Genomic DNA, 14,729 nt, shown 5'->3' with positions numbered 1-14,729 from the left:
ATTGTAGGGTTGTTGTAAAGATTAAACTGTAAAATTGCAAAAAGCACTTAGAATGGTGCCTGGTAGCTGCTAGTCATTTAATATAGTCACAATTATAACTATTATAGAGGTTGGATTCAGTGATCTTTAAAGTCCCTTCCGATTCTGGGATGACATGATTCCACAGGGAGATCATTAAATCAGAAGGTCTATATATGCATTTGCAGTGGGGATGAGGGGATGGGGAAAACAAATGAAAAAGTTAAAAACAACTCTAGTGATCAGGAACCCACCTGGTGGATTCAATGATGCTTTCAGTGAGAGCTCTCCATCCTTTTTAGAAGTTGAGAATTGTTCATAAGAACGGGAGAGAGAGATAGGGAGGGAGAGAGAGAGAAAAAGGAAGAGATAAAGAGGAGACGAGTGATGAAAATTTCCAGTCCAGAGGACCAGAACTAGTTTGTTTGTTCATTCAACAACCATTTTGTGATCATCTTCTATGTGCCTGGCGTTGCCCTAGATGCAGGGGTACACGAAGGATTAAGATGCAGTGAAAGCACTAGCGCTCAAGGAAATTGGGAGAGACTGAAGTAGAATGGAAACGTGCCATTAATGCCACCTGGGACGCATCGAGGTCTCTGTCATCTCTCATCTGAATTCCCATAACAGCCTCCCGACTGACCTCCTTGCCTCGCATCTCGTCCTTCCTCACCCACTCTCCTCGTTGCATAGCAGAGGGCTCTAGACGATGCAGATCTGTGCCACTCCACTGTTTATTTAGTGTCGCCATGGCCTACAGGATCTTATAGCATCTGGTCCTGGTACACTTCTCCTGGACCCCTTCTTGCCTCTCCATCCCCACCCCCATCCCCACACTTGCTTCCCGTTCTTGAACCTCTCATAGCTTACCTCCAGGCTTTCACAGTACTGTTCACTTGATGGCAGCAGGCTTCCCCTGACACAGCCTGGCTAAATCCTACTCATCCTTCAAGACTTGGCTTAGATTTCACTCCCTCCAGGAAGACTTCTGGGATGCTCTCTGATATATGTACACACACACACACACTCACAGATCTAGATTAGGTGACCCTCCTCTGAGACCCCTCCCTATTGGAACACTTATCGTAAGGCTTTCTAATGTCCCTTGTCTCCCCTAAATGCTAAGCTACACACGTGCACCTACCATGGCTGTCTCGTCCACCACTTGCTCCCAGCATATCCCAGACTCTGTAGCACAGAGTCAGCGCTCAGAAAACGTTTGGTGCTGTGCCTTTCCGTCTAGGAATGGCAACCCAAGACCATGACCGGTGAGCTCCCCAGTACCAATCTCTCTGTCCCCCACCACTGATGTGAGAGCCAAATTTCCCTCCACTGTGACCCTCTCCTTCTGCACAAATCTTTCTTCCTCACCTTCTGTTTTATCTCCCATCAGTTTTGGAGCCAGTCTTTGCTGTGCTAGACTTGTGTTCACTTAGAAGCCATGGCTAAACACGGCCACACCAGTCCTGGCATCGAGGCCTCCAATCACCCAGATCCTTGGTGACCTGAAAACAAAACATCTGGGCAACTGACTCATCTCGGTTTTCTTTTCATCCACATGGTTTGGCACTAGTTAGGACTGCTGAAGTTTGGGCACTGAGTCCCTGATGCCGTGACAATTTTCCTCTTGTCTCTTGAAATCATCAAAGACTTGTATACGTGGGCAAGGCTTTTGTAATCAGGGAACAGCTGGTTGTGGTGGGGGATCTATTTGTTGCACCCACTATTAATTAGTAACATCTTCAAAAGTGGAACCAGTAAAGGGAAAAAGGAAAGCTTCTGACTGGGAGGAAGAATTGGTAGCCATATGTAAAAGCTGTGGGCAGTGAAGGCTGGGTTCACATGGCATGAGTGAGGATTCTCAGGTGAAAGGCAAATATTTCTCCTCCATGACTTTAGAGGATGAAGTTGTGATCAAAAGTTTCAGGGAAGATGATTTGAGACTATCTTTTCGACAAAAAGGACTGATTCAGAAGATATTTTTGTTGTTGTTTTTCAACAAACATTTACTATACACCTATGTATTCTGGGCCTGTCCCTCAACAAGGCACGTGAGGAGCAGTTATAAGACAGAGTTCTTGCTCTCAAGGAGGTTACAGTGAAATGGAGGAAAATTGACAAAAAAAACAGAAGATGCAGTGATTAAGTGCAACGACACACATGTGCATCGTGGGAGCAGAGGATCGAGGCACCTTATTTGGGTTTCAGACGTGGTACTATCACTTACTGATGAAGTGATCTTGAGTAAATCTCATAACCTACCTGGCATGATGAGAGTGGACCTAAAAGGATTTAATATAGGCAACAGCATTTTGTAAACTTGGAATCGATTTATTGGGGTTAATGTCCACCATTAAACTTTACCAGATTCACACAGGGCAATCTTGTAAGTTGTTGCGCTTCTGGTCATTAGAAGTATTTAAGGAAGCCAGATGGCTTCCTGGATAAGGAATGTTTAAAGGGAAATTCCTGCACTGGGGAGAAGCCTATAAATGCCTGAGGATCTCTTATTTACAGCACCTTGTTGTAAATAAGTTAGTGAATTTGATTCTGGTTCTAGAACATAGAAAGTGTGTCAGAGTCAGGAAGCCAGCAGCCATCTGACACTGAAGAGTAATCTACCCTGACCGATAGGATCAGGAGGGCCACCCCTGACCCCGCGCTGGCCTTGGCTTCCTGATTAGGAATATTTCATCCGAGGCCTCCAGCAAGGAGGAAGGGCACTTTCCCTCTTCATTCTCCAGTGCCCCTTGATCTACTTCCAAAGTTCCTTTTTCTAAAATTTCTGCAACTCCTCCTCCTGTCTTATCCTTCTCTCATCACCAAGTCCTGATGATTTTACTTCCTAAACGTATTTTGATCATCCTCCAGGCATTACCTTTGTTCGGACGTCGTCATCTCTCACATTAGTCCTTTGGTGTCTAGTCTTGTCTCTGCACTTCCAGCATCCACCATATTCTTTGAACAATAACCAGAGTGATCCTTTAGAAATGCAAATCTCATAATACCAGTCCCTTATATGAAACCATTCATTATCTCCCATTGGCCCCAGGATCAAGTTCAAGCTTGCTGGACATCTCATAAGGGCTTTTGATCAACATGCACACTATGCCCTGGTCAGCCAAGCCAACGGTACCTTTCAAATTGTCTGTCCGAGACCTTCCACAAGATCTTCGCGCGTGCGATTCCCTCCATCCGGAAATGTCAGCCCTCTCCCTATATGTTTAAACTTGTGTTTTCTTCCTCTTTCAAACTTTCCCTGACCTTTGCCCTCTTCACCCCTCATCTGAGTTAGAATTAACCATTTATCCCTTGAGGAATTCCAGTACTCCACGTGCACCTCTACTGGAGCAGTTTAAATGCTTCATCGGAAGTATCTTTCTCTCTACACTGTGACGTCTCTGAAGCCAAAGACTGCATTCCTAGTTGCCTGACATCGTGTTTTTCAATTAAGAAGTGAAACTGCCCAACTTGATGTTAAACATCAAGTTGATGTTTAACATCAACTTGATGTTAAAAAATAATCAGCAAACTTACATATTCATTCTTAGGCTTTTTGCATTCTATAAGAAGTTGCAGGCACTGAGCATTGAGCCAAAGATAAAATCAAGCAAATGTTAAGATTTACCCTCTTCCTTCAAGTAGCTCATAATCTCCGGACAGGAACCTGCTAATTAGACCACATAATTAGTGTCATCATGGAGATCTGAAGAATAATCAAGTGAGGTGAGATTTTTCATTTTCCTGTGCCACCTGAGGGCATGGAAAGCATGGCTGTCAGAAGCCACATCATGAACAGAACATTTCTTCAGCAAGAGATAGTCCCATGTACGTTTCTGTGGGATGAGGACACAGATTAAGGATGAGGACACAGATTAAGGATGAGCTGCTGATCTTTTAACAGAATCTCGACTCTCCCCATCAGGTTTCAGGTGGCAGGCATACGGGCAGTAGCCCGTGCTTCTGTCCCCCTCCTTGGAAGTTGCAAGCCAGTAGCACTTGGCCCCGCCAGGGACCCTATCATCACGAAGGAGAAGGATTCAGGAGCATATCCAGCCTTTGATGGGCCACCATCTGGAGCTGTCAGATTTCTTTCCCCCAGGAAATAAAGGCGTTGTTTGGAGCTTATTAATTCAGAAAAACAACAACAACAAAATATATAATTACCTCAAATTTTTATCTGGGTGGGGTGAAAGTTGCAATACCCATGCATAACTTCTGTGAGCAGGTGGCTATTCCTTGAGAACAACGTGAAGGGCATAGTAGCCATTCTACAAGGACAAGGAATACTAATGAGTAGTTTTTAAAATGGCATGTTAATCTGTGTGGCAGACTTTCTTCCGCATTGTAGAGATGAGTAACTCCTTGGATCAGAACCACACCCTTTGCAGAAGTCATAGAATTCCTAATATCATTCCTAGTGTCATTATTATGACTGACAACCGGTTGGGCTTATTCACTATCCTAAAAAAACTTCTAGGCTTTAAAAGTGTTTCATGAGCATATCCCACAAAAAAAGATTCAGCTGGCCTAGTGCTATCTACAGGAATTAAGGTAGAGTAGACTGGGCACTTTTGTAGGACTCAGGAATCCTGGGATCTTGTCTCAGTTAAGCCCACGGTTAGTTGACATCCCCCCCCCCTTCCTCTATTTTCCAGTCTCTAAAATGGGGATGGGAGCTATTGGACAAGGTAAGCTTCTTTCTAGTTCTGCCTCCCTTGGCATCTGTTTCCACAGGTTTTATTAACTCAGTTGCATCTTACTCAACAGTGATAGTATAATAAAATATTGTAAGGAAATGTTCAGAGGAATTTCATTAGAACATCAGAATTCTCATACTGATGAGATCAGGAATATATAGTTCTGTGGCACTTAGACCCTACAGTCCACTTTAGTGAAGTCTGATGTTCATTAAAGTGTTTGAATTGTTCCCAAAAGTAATGACAACCATGTCAAGCAGGTGATAGAAAATATCTATTATACAACTACTATGACTGTAAGGGATCAGGTCAAGTACACAGACTGTACTTAAGCAGACTGACTAGTTGCCATTGTGGCCTGGATCTGTACTCAGATTGTTAATACTGGCAATGATGATTCCTGTCTGTCTCTGTATCATGTTCAGAAGACTTTGAAATTCACACGTGGTATTTCTTAGTGGATAAAGAGAGCAAGCTATGCAGGGCTGAGTCCTCTTCTGACAGATACTAGCTGTGTGATTTCAAGGGATAATAGTTGTGAAGCTTACAGCACAGCGTCTGGCATAAAGTGAGTGCTTGGTAAATGTGGGATTAACTGCTGTCATTTACATGTGACCTGTGAGGCAGGCAGGAGGTGGAACAGTTACATTCATGTCCCAAGTGGCCTACTGACCAAGTTTGCTTTAGGCCACTTCTCCTTACTCTTGAATCTTATATTTTGTTCCTATAATGGCATGTTACTTAAGAAGAAAGAGGGAAGGTGTGTGTGAGAGAGACAGAGAAAGAGAGAAAGGAAGAAAAGAAAGAGAAATGAGTCCAGTAGCATTCCTTGCTGGTGGTCCCAAGTAAGCAGCGTTTCGTTCTACAGATCTGAATGTCAGCACCTCCTGCAAAGGTTCTGTTGCCATTATCAAACTAATATTTAGCCTCCCTGGTCACAGGCAAAAGGACAGCCCTGTATTTATAGCAGAGTATGATACCTGGGCAGAGAGTTTGGGAGCCACGCTAGTGGACAAATCAAGTTCACACCTCAAGTTCGCTTGCTAAGGGGGTGTCAGGGGGTGTCTCAAGTTTCTTTTCTGCTTTCCTGGCAGGGCAGACACACAAGAGGTGGCACAGAGAAAATGACAGGTGGAAATGCAGAAATTATATATTTATTTGCATCAAATTCTAGGTTCCCAGGGTAACCTTCCCTAGTCCCTCAGGAGTCTGAAATTTTTTAAAAAAGAAAAAAGAGAGAGAGAGAAAAAAAAAAGTTGCAATGAAAATAAAGAATGTAATTTCTCTTAATTCCCTCATGAACTGTAGACTGAGAATGAATGAGTCCATTTGGATAGAATGGGATCCCTTGGAACACATATCTGTGGTTGAAATTGCTCCTTTAAAAGTTGCGTAACTCTCCGTCTATCATTCCATGGGTTCCAGGCATTGGCAACAGGCTGGCTGCGGCGTGAGATACAGACACCAAAGGCAGACAGCCACATCACTGAGCACATACTCTGGTCCAGGCGCTGTGCCAGGGGCTTTAGTGCACTATCTCATTCGTGCCTTGCCTGACAACACTGCGAAGTAGGCAATTTGAAGCCCATTTACAGATGAGGAAACAGAGACCCAGGGAGAGGTGAGGTCATTTGCCCAGGAGCATGCGTCTTGTAATGGACAGAGCCAGGAATTAAACCCATGCTTGTCATGCTCCAAAGCCTGTTTCCAAGACACGAACCCTCCCCAGATCCTTGCATCCTGCTTAGCTGGAGAGGGCATTCACATAAGACTGCAAAGCTAGCAAGCCGCTTCTGCAGGAGATACTCCCATGAGCAGGCTCTGTGGAGCTGTGGAATCGTCTCATTTTTATAACCACACTCTGAAGTGAAGGAGGCATTGTTATTTCCATTTCTCAGGTGGTGAAACTGAGATGCAGATGGTTAGAGTGATTGTCAGAAGAATAATGGTGGGATGGCTGCTCAGGTGTTCAGAGAACTTTTCCTGTGGGGTTGGCCTTGAAGGTGAGGCGGTGAGGGTCTCTTTTCTCCTTCTGATGACTAAAAATGGAAGCATTAGTGGAGAGTAATTAAGAGCAAAGTCTTCAGGTCAGTGCCTTTGGCTGAAATCCCACACAGCCGCCAAAAAGTCAGTTAGCCTCTCCTGGTAAGCCTCAGGCTCCGCATCCGGAAAGAACGACTAAGAATCGTGCTTATTTCAGATGGGCATTGAGAAGATCGGATGAGTTCAAGCTTAGCCGAATGCATTGTCTTAGCAAACACTAGCTTGGCAAAAAGAACGTAGGTTAGAGTTTTGGTTTGGACACATATCTTCCAGCCAGGTGATTTGGGGTAAACTGCTCCCTTTTTCTGAACTTGGATTTCCTCATCTTTTAAAACAAGCAGAGCAAAACCAACCTAATTGAGTTGTTGTGACAATATGTGCCCGCAGGTCCATGCATGGCATACAGAAGGCACTCAACAAGTAATGCTATACTTAATGGGTATAGATTGATCTCATCAGAAAGCATTGCTGGATTGGTTTCCCATGTCTTCACTGAACAACAATTAATTGCATGCCTTCAATCTCAGATGATATAAAAAGTGGGCAATTGGACAGTGATTCTGCAATTTCTAGAAAAAACAGAGCCCATTGGACTTCAAGACCTAGCCCACCATTCTGAACTGTGCCAACAGTAACATGGAGTGACTTCACAGTGCCGATGAGAATGAGGGAAGAATCAAGTGGAAAGAGCTCTTAGGGGCACATCATCCAGGGGTCTTACCAGGATTCCCATTGGAATCAGGATGATGGTGGTCAGCCCTCTAAGATCAGACATAAGTTATCAGCATGGAGTAACGACTGGTTGGTCACAGACATCAACCAATCAGAAAGAACATTGGCCCTAGAGAACAGAATGGGCAGTGGTCCTAGAGCACAGCTGTACTGGTACATGTGTGTTGGCTATCAGCCTGGGGGCTGGGTAATTTTCTACCTCCAAAATCTATCAAGTTTTCCTTTTGATAGATTCTCAAAAGGAAAGGGAAAGGACTTGTCTAAGGCAACACAGAAATTTAGTGGCAAAAATGAGAACACAGCCCAGGTTCTTGACTCTTACAAGAACTCTTCAATCAGTCTAGTCTACCTCATGGTCGTCATTGAACACCACAGAAACAGGTCCAAGCACAAACTGATCACTTCTCAACATGACCCTGCACGTTAACTTTATATGCCCCTTTCTTCTGAAGAACACAGAGCTCTCCACATACACTAGGGCCATTGCCTAAGGCTATTGTTGTTGTTGTTGGTATCTATTAATTGTTTGAAGTTAGTGCTTTCATATGTGGTCCAAGTCAGTCGATGGTCTGTCTGCTCTCAAGATTGAGTGGTGTTCTCTCTCAGTGTTCATTTCAGTAGTGTTGCCCATTGATTTCACTGTGGAGGGCTGGCCACTGCTGGTTCTCTGTATCTGTGGATTTAAGGACAGGCTTGGGGCACTGCACAATCTCCAACTGTTTGAAAGGAACTTTTAAATTTCTCATTGATGTCGTTTATCCTAAAGGTTAAAAACTTGGGCTTTGGAGGCAAGCATACCTGGTTTTTTGTTGTTACAAATTCATGGGTGTTCTAAAGCTCCTTTTCTTCTCTGTAAAATGGAGGTAGTCATATTACCTGCCTCTTAGGGTTGTTACAAAGATTAAATGATGTTATATATAAGCACTCACCACCTATAAGCAAACAATAAGTTTCAACTATTAGAGACAAAGATGATCATTTGAAAGTAAAAAATCGTGTTAGACAGCTAGCCAGACCTTGGCACAGTGCCAGGCATAGAGTTGCTAATTGATAAATAATTGTTGAATGAATAAGTAAATTATCATCATCTGCATTAAGAAAAGCAGTATTATAGTGGAAACAATATTGGCTTGGGAACGAGAAAACCAGACAATTATCTCTTTGGAGTGGTTCAGATGTGTGAGTTTGGGATAATCTCTTCCTCTCTGTGAGTCTTCCTCTGCAAAGTGAGAGTGCTAGACTTAACAGGAGGCAAGGCACTTTTAATTTAAAAATATATATATATATTATATATATGTCAGTGGGCTGATGTAGCACATACTAACATCATCCTCATATTCGATCTGGGTAGAGTTATGTCCACATGACAAGGTAAGTAGCAACACAAGGTAATGCGTGATAGCGCTGGCTGAATGGTTTGAAGATTAACTGATTGGTGGAGGGTGTGAGTGAGCTCTCCTGAAAGAGCTACAGCTGGCTTCAACTGGGTTTTAAGAATTTGAAGGACTCCACGTATAAGTGCTAGCATATGGTATTTGTCTTTCTCTGTCTTACTTGCTTCACTCGGTATGACCGTCTCTAGGTCCATCCATGTTGATGCAAAGTGGTACAAATGAACTTATTTACGAAAGAGAAATAGAGTCACAGATGTAGAAAACAAACTTACGGTTACCAAGGAGGAAAAGGGGGAAGGGATAAATTGGGAGATTGGGATTGACATATACATACTACTATATATAAAATAGATAACTAATAAGGACCTACTGTATAGCACAGGGAACTCTACTCAATACTCTGTAATGGCCTATATGGGAAAAGAATCTAAAAAAGAGTGGATACATGTATAACTGATTCACTTTGCTGTACACCTGAAAGTAACAGCATTGTAAATCAACTGTACTCCAATAAAATTTTTTTAAAAAATAAATAAAAGGTACATGCAAACGAATAGAAAATAACAACAACAAAAAAACACAACAGAAAAGAATTTGAAGGACTCGAGCTGAGTTAAGATGAAAGAAGCAGGGCATTGTTCTGGAAGTCACACGTAGGCAGGAGTTACAGAGGTTCCCAAAGAGTTCACCCAGTGTTCACTGATCTCATATTCAGCATAAACCATAGAGAGTTAACCCCATGGGGGATCTCAAAAGGCAGAAAACTCAGGCTCATCTTTTTTTTTTTTTTTTTTGGTGCACCGTTCCTCAGGCTCATGTTTAAGAAGCTTAAGACCTGTCACAGAAAGCAAGACAAGGACATAAATCCAACAGTATAGGAGAGGAAACAAAGCTAAATAATCCTCTGGGAATGATTTATTTTAATATTTAATAAAAAGTAATGTTACGGAGAAGGTGACATTTGCACTAGATTGGAGAAAAGCACGTAGGTTAGAGTTTGGGTTTGGACATATATCTTCTAGCCAGGTGATTTGGGGTAAACTGCTCCCTTTTTTCTGAACTTGGATTTCCTCATCTTTTAAAACAAGCAGAGCAAAACCAACCTAATTGAGTTGTGAGAATATGTGCCCGCAGGTCCATGCATGGCATACGGAAGGCATTCAACAAGTAATGCTATTCTTAATTGGTATAGATTGATCTCATCAGAAAGCATTGCTGGATTAGTTTCCCATGGAAAGGTCTTCACTGAACAACAGTTAATTGCATGCCTTCAATCTCAGATGATATAAAAAGTGGGCAATTGGACAGTGATTCTGCAACTTCTGGAAAAAACAGAGTTGAAAGCATTGTCCATTATGTGACTTAAGGCCTCTTCTCAAATAAGCCACAGGATACATTTGTCCTGGAATTAAGTGGAAGGGTTTATCACACATTTTATTTTCCATTCAACAAGAAAAGGTGAAACATACCAAAATGAAGAAAACTCCCACCACTGCCCATTTCTGATTTCTCACAAAGCTTCCTTTTCTGCAAGATTATGGAGATATTCTGATTCCAGTTTAAAATATACGAAGATTAAAGGTAGATTGGGGCAGGCACCCGCCAAGCAGTTAAGAATGTGGACTTTGAAGTGAGATAGACTTGGGTTCAAATGTCATAAAATCCAACCAACTTTACTGAGCCTCATTTTTTTTTTTAATCAGCAAAATGGGAATAAGAAAAGCTACAGATTGTAGTTTTGAGGATTAAATGAAATCATCTATGTAACCACTCAAGATAGTATCTCTCATAATAAATTCTAGGTAATTATTATTAGTGAAGAGAATAAAGGATAGAATTCATAAAATTATATGTTTTTCTACAAATAGAAAAAAAATGCAGTGTCAAGCAGTGATCATCTTCAACTAAAATTCTCAGCTTAAGAAATGCCTTCGGCATCTGAGTTGAATAAAATGAAGCTCTTTGGTGTGCGTGAGCCAAAGGACCAGGGCTGGAGTCTAGAAGTTGCTGTTTCAGCTTCCTGGTCATCAATCTGCAGGAAGACTAGAAGAGAACTCCAGTTCATTCCAGGGCCACCACTCGGGGACACAAAAGTTTCAAAAACTACAGAGGAAAGCATCTGGAGCTCGCCAGCTGCACCTCCAGCCAGAGCGGTCCCTAACCCCCATCTAGCCGTCCCCACCTCAGGCATGACAGTGTGATCATCGGTTCTCTTTTCTTTGTGGCTTTGTAGAACAGGCAATTATTAAGAGATTAATTTTTTTTTTCAGATGGAGCTTGGAGATGCTAAAAAAAATACTCAGGGCTGAAAGTAAAATGTATTTTTCAACATGATTTAAGAAGATAGAAGGATAGGCAGAAAACTGCTGAGCAATTCAGATAAATTAGGTTCAAACCTACCTCCTAGTTTTGTGGAAAGTTAAAACTCAATACAGTGCCTGACACATAGCTGGTGCTCAGTGCAGACGAGTTGTTATTACTGCTGGCATGATTCTTACAATTGTCAACTCTTGTTCATGTGTTAAATTAGCATAATTAAACTACTGTACGGGAGGAAGTAGAGAAGCTAATGTTTCTTCCAGCACCCACTGACATATGTACTCGTCACTATGCAATAGGATGCCCATCCCTATCGTCTCATTTAATCTCCCAGATAACCCCATGAAATCTGTGAAAATGAAAAATGAGATTCAAAAGGTTAAGCGATTCTTCTTAGCCCCCAGAGCTAGAGCACAGAGTGCTAGATCTGGATTGGCTGAGCTCTCTCCTGTTTATTTAGTCTCTGTGATTCAGGATTGTTTTTCTTTTCCTCCTGTAAAATGGGATGATTATCGGACTTCCTCTGTCAGCTTGTTCTGAGGATTAGATGGACTCATTCCTATAAAAAGCATTTAAATATTGCTTGGAACATAGTGCATACTCAATAAATGTAAGCTGTTATTAGAATTGTTCTTTAGCAAAGGTAAGATGTGCATCCAGTTTCTTCTCCAAAGCCCACATTCTTTTTAGTGACCATCACATGGGCAGCCAGTGAACTTCAGTATATCTGTCTGGGTGTCCACAGATGCATCATCTGGGGAAGGGGAGGCTGGCAAAATAAAGAAATTATGCGTTTACGAAGAGCCTAGTATGTTCACAGCAATGACCATATTGGCATCATAGGAAGAACTGAAGAATCATAGAGAAGCAAAAATATATACATACATACATCTACACATGTATATGGATTTACAAGTCTGTGTCTGTGTGTGTGTGTGTGTGTGTGTGTGTATTTTTTTTTTTTCCTGAACCAGCAGCTATAGTTATGAGCAAAGTGCTGGACTAGGCATTTGGGGAAACACAAACATGAATGCAACAGACTCTGTCCCACACGAAAAGGGAGACAAGCAGATAAATAATTAAGTGTGAGAGTTGGCTTTGGGGATGTGCCCAGAGGAATTCAGAGGAAGTTTTACGAGTGACCAGAGGAGGGAGCCCCCTTCAGGATGGTGGGGGAGGGGTATGGTGATATAACTGGCCCTTGAAGATCCTTACCCTAGATGGGTTCTAATCTTGTAGGAAAAAAAACATAAACAGGACACCAGGAACAAAGAAGGATCCTATCTAATCAAGTTCCAGATTCTACCAGACAGACAATGCTTGCCTCGGAATTCTGAGGTAAGAATAATCCTTCTGCCTTGGAATAAGAAATAGGTGGGGCTCAGGCTATAGATGAAAGCTGACAAAAGCCTCAGGGGCCATGAAATTTAGATCCTTGGAAAGGAAGAAAGGTTGCTCATTTAATGAGCTCCTACAGTGTATCACACAGCACAGCATCCTCAGGACAGCTCCGTGATAAGGTCACTGAGATCAGAGAAATTGAGTGACTTGCTGAAGGCCATAGGAACCCAGGACGGGGTGACTCTGAAATGCATACTTTGAACCGGCCTCACTCATCCAAGCCCTTCTCAAACTTTACGACTCCACTTAGATGTTGCCCTCCAAATTTCCACTGAACCCTTATACCTCCTTGGCAAAATGCCTTGCTTTTAGTTACTACCAAATAAAATGAATATTGAAGGAGTATATCCTAAGAGTGGAGGAACAGTTCTTTTTGTTCTAAAAAGTAGTTTTTAGAATGAAATTCCCCAGAAACAAGGGGCCTTTTGGGGGGTGGGAGGGAATTGACCAAATATGAGATGATTAGATGGGAATTATTGCCATATTCCAGGAATTAGGGGCTCCATTACATTTCAGATTTGGAAGTGATCTCAGGAATCTTCGACTCCTGGTCTTTCATTTTACATAGGAGTAAACTGAGGTCAAAGAATTCACAGTCAGAATTAGAACGCAAGTCTCCTAACTCTCAGATGATTGCTCTTTGAGCACAAATGATGAAAGGAGACGGGCCAGATCCACGAGACATTAAGGGATGGAGTAAAAGAGGGATGGCAGCGTTTGCTACATTATTTGTTATATATAGATAAATAAGAACGGAATGCATAAGCCAATGATAAGGGTGCGTCATGATCCAAGGGTTACATTTCATCCAGTTCTATTCGCTCAGTTAAAAACAAACACATATATGCATGCGTACATAGATACGTACAGGCATAAAAGTAAGTGTAGCTTCCAAGACAGGTGGGATAGAATAATAAATGTATGTTCCATGACAAGACCAGTGAACGGCCTTGCCAATTGCTTCCAACACATTTAGGGGCTGAGGTCCAGAAGCTCAAGGAGCTATGAGACTTGGACCTGTCCATCCCTTCCCATCATGCCTGCCACAGGACAGAAATGGTGACGTGGCCTCCCAGAGTTTTGTTTGTCTTTAAGAACCTAAGGAGCACTTGGTCCTTGACAACAACAGTGGAATAAAATGGATTTATATAGCATTTTTATAGTTTACAAAATATACCCCAAAGTGTATTTTAACCTCAAAACACATTTGTGAAACACATATCCCATTTTAAAGGTTAGGAAGTGCAGGGCTAGCTAAGCGACTCGCTCCAGATACATGGTGGAGTGAGTGGGACTTAGAACTATAAGTCCCATGTCTTCACTCTTGGTGGGAGAGTTGACAAAGTCCCAAATGTCTAGGAATATTCAAAACTATTGTATAAAATGACTTAGAAGCCCTTGGAAGGAATACAGTTTCCAAATACCTAGTAGCCACAATTGAAGTGAATTAGTAGTCAGGTTCCAACCTCTATTGAGAAAACAGGGGGATTTTGCAGGATATAATATATGTAGTTCAATATAGGTCTTATTATTATTATTGAATGTCAATCTTATGACTTTTATAAGTGACTTGGAGTTGCAGAAAGTGAAAGATTTGCCTAGGCAAATTCCTTATCCACGGCATTATGCACCAAAGATCATCTTCCTTCAGCCAGTCTCTGGAAACATGTTTAGGCTCTAATGCCATTTTCATTTTATAACGGGAGAAGCTGATTTCACACATTCTTAGTCTAAGACTATATGGCAAGTTCTTCCCAAACCAAGATCTGAATCTGGGATCTCCCGTCTTCAGAATGGTACCATAATCCCTGCACACCACATTCCGGCTTTTATAGGGGGTGTCTGAGTCATTTGCTCATTCCACAAATCCGCATACTTTCACCAACGCATATTCTCCACCGGTGTTCACTCTCTCTGAAGCATGCAAGAATGACCCCAGCTCTCAGGCAGGGTCTGGAGCAGCCCTGAGGACAGGAACACATACAAGGGAGGAAAGTCGAGTTAATTCTTCCAGCTCACTATCCGCATGCAAACCTCACACAGCATATTTTTATCACTACATTATTTGAACAGACCGGTAACTAATAATTTGTAATCCACCACTGCTAACTCATTTTAACTT

Source organism: Grampus griseus (assembly GCF_964374135.1).
Source record: "Grampus griseus genome assembly, chromosome: 6".
Taxonomy (NCBI): Eukaryota; Metazoa; Chordata; class Mammalia; order Artiodactyla; family Delphinidae; genus Grampus; species Grampus griseus.
The sequence above is the reverse complement of the archived record's forward strand: the minus strand, read 5'-3'. Positions refer to the sequence as shown.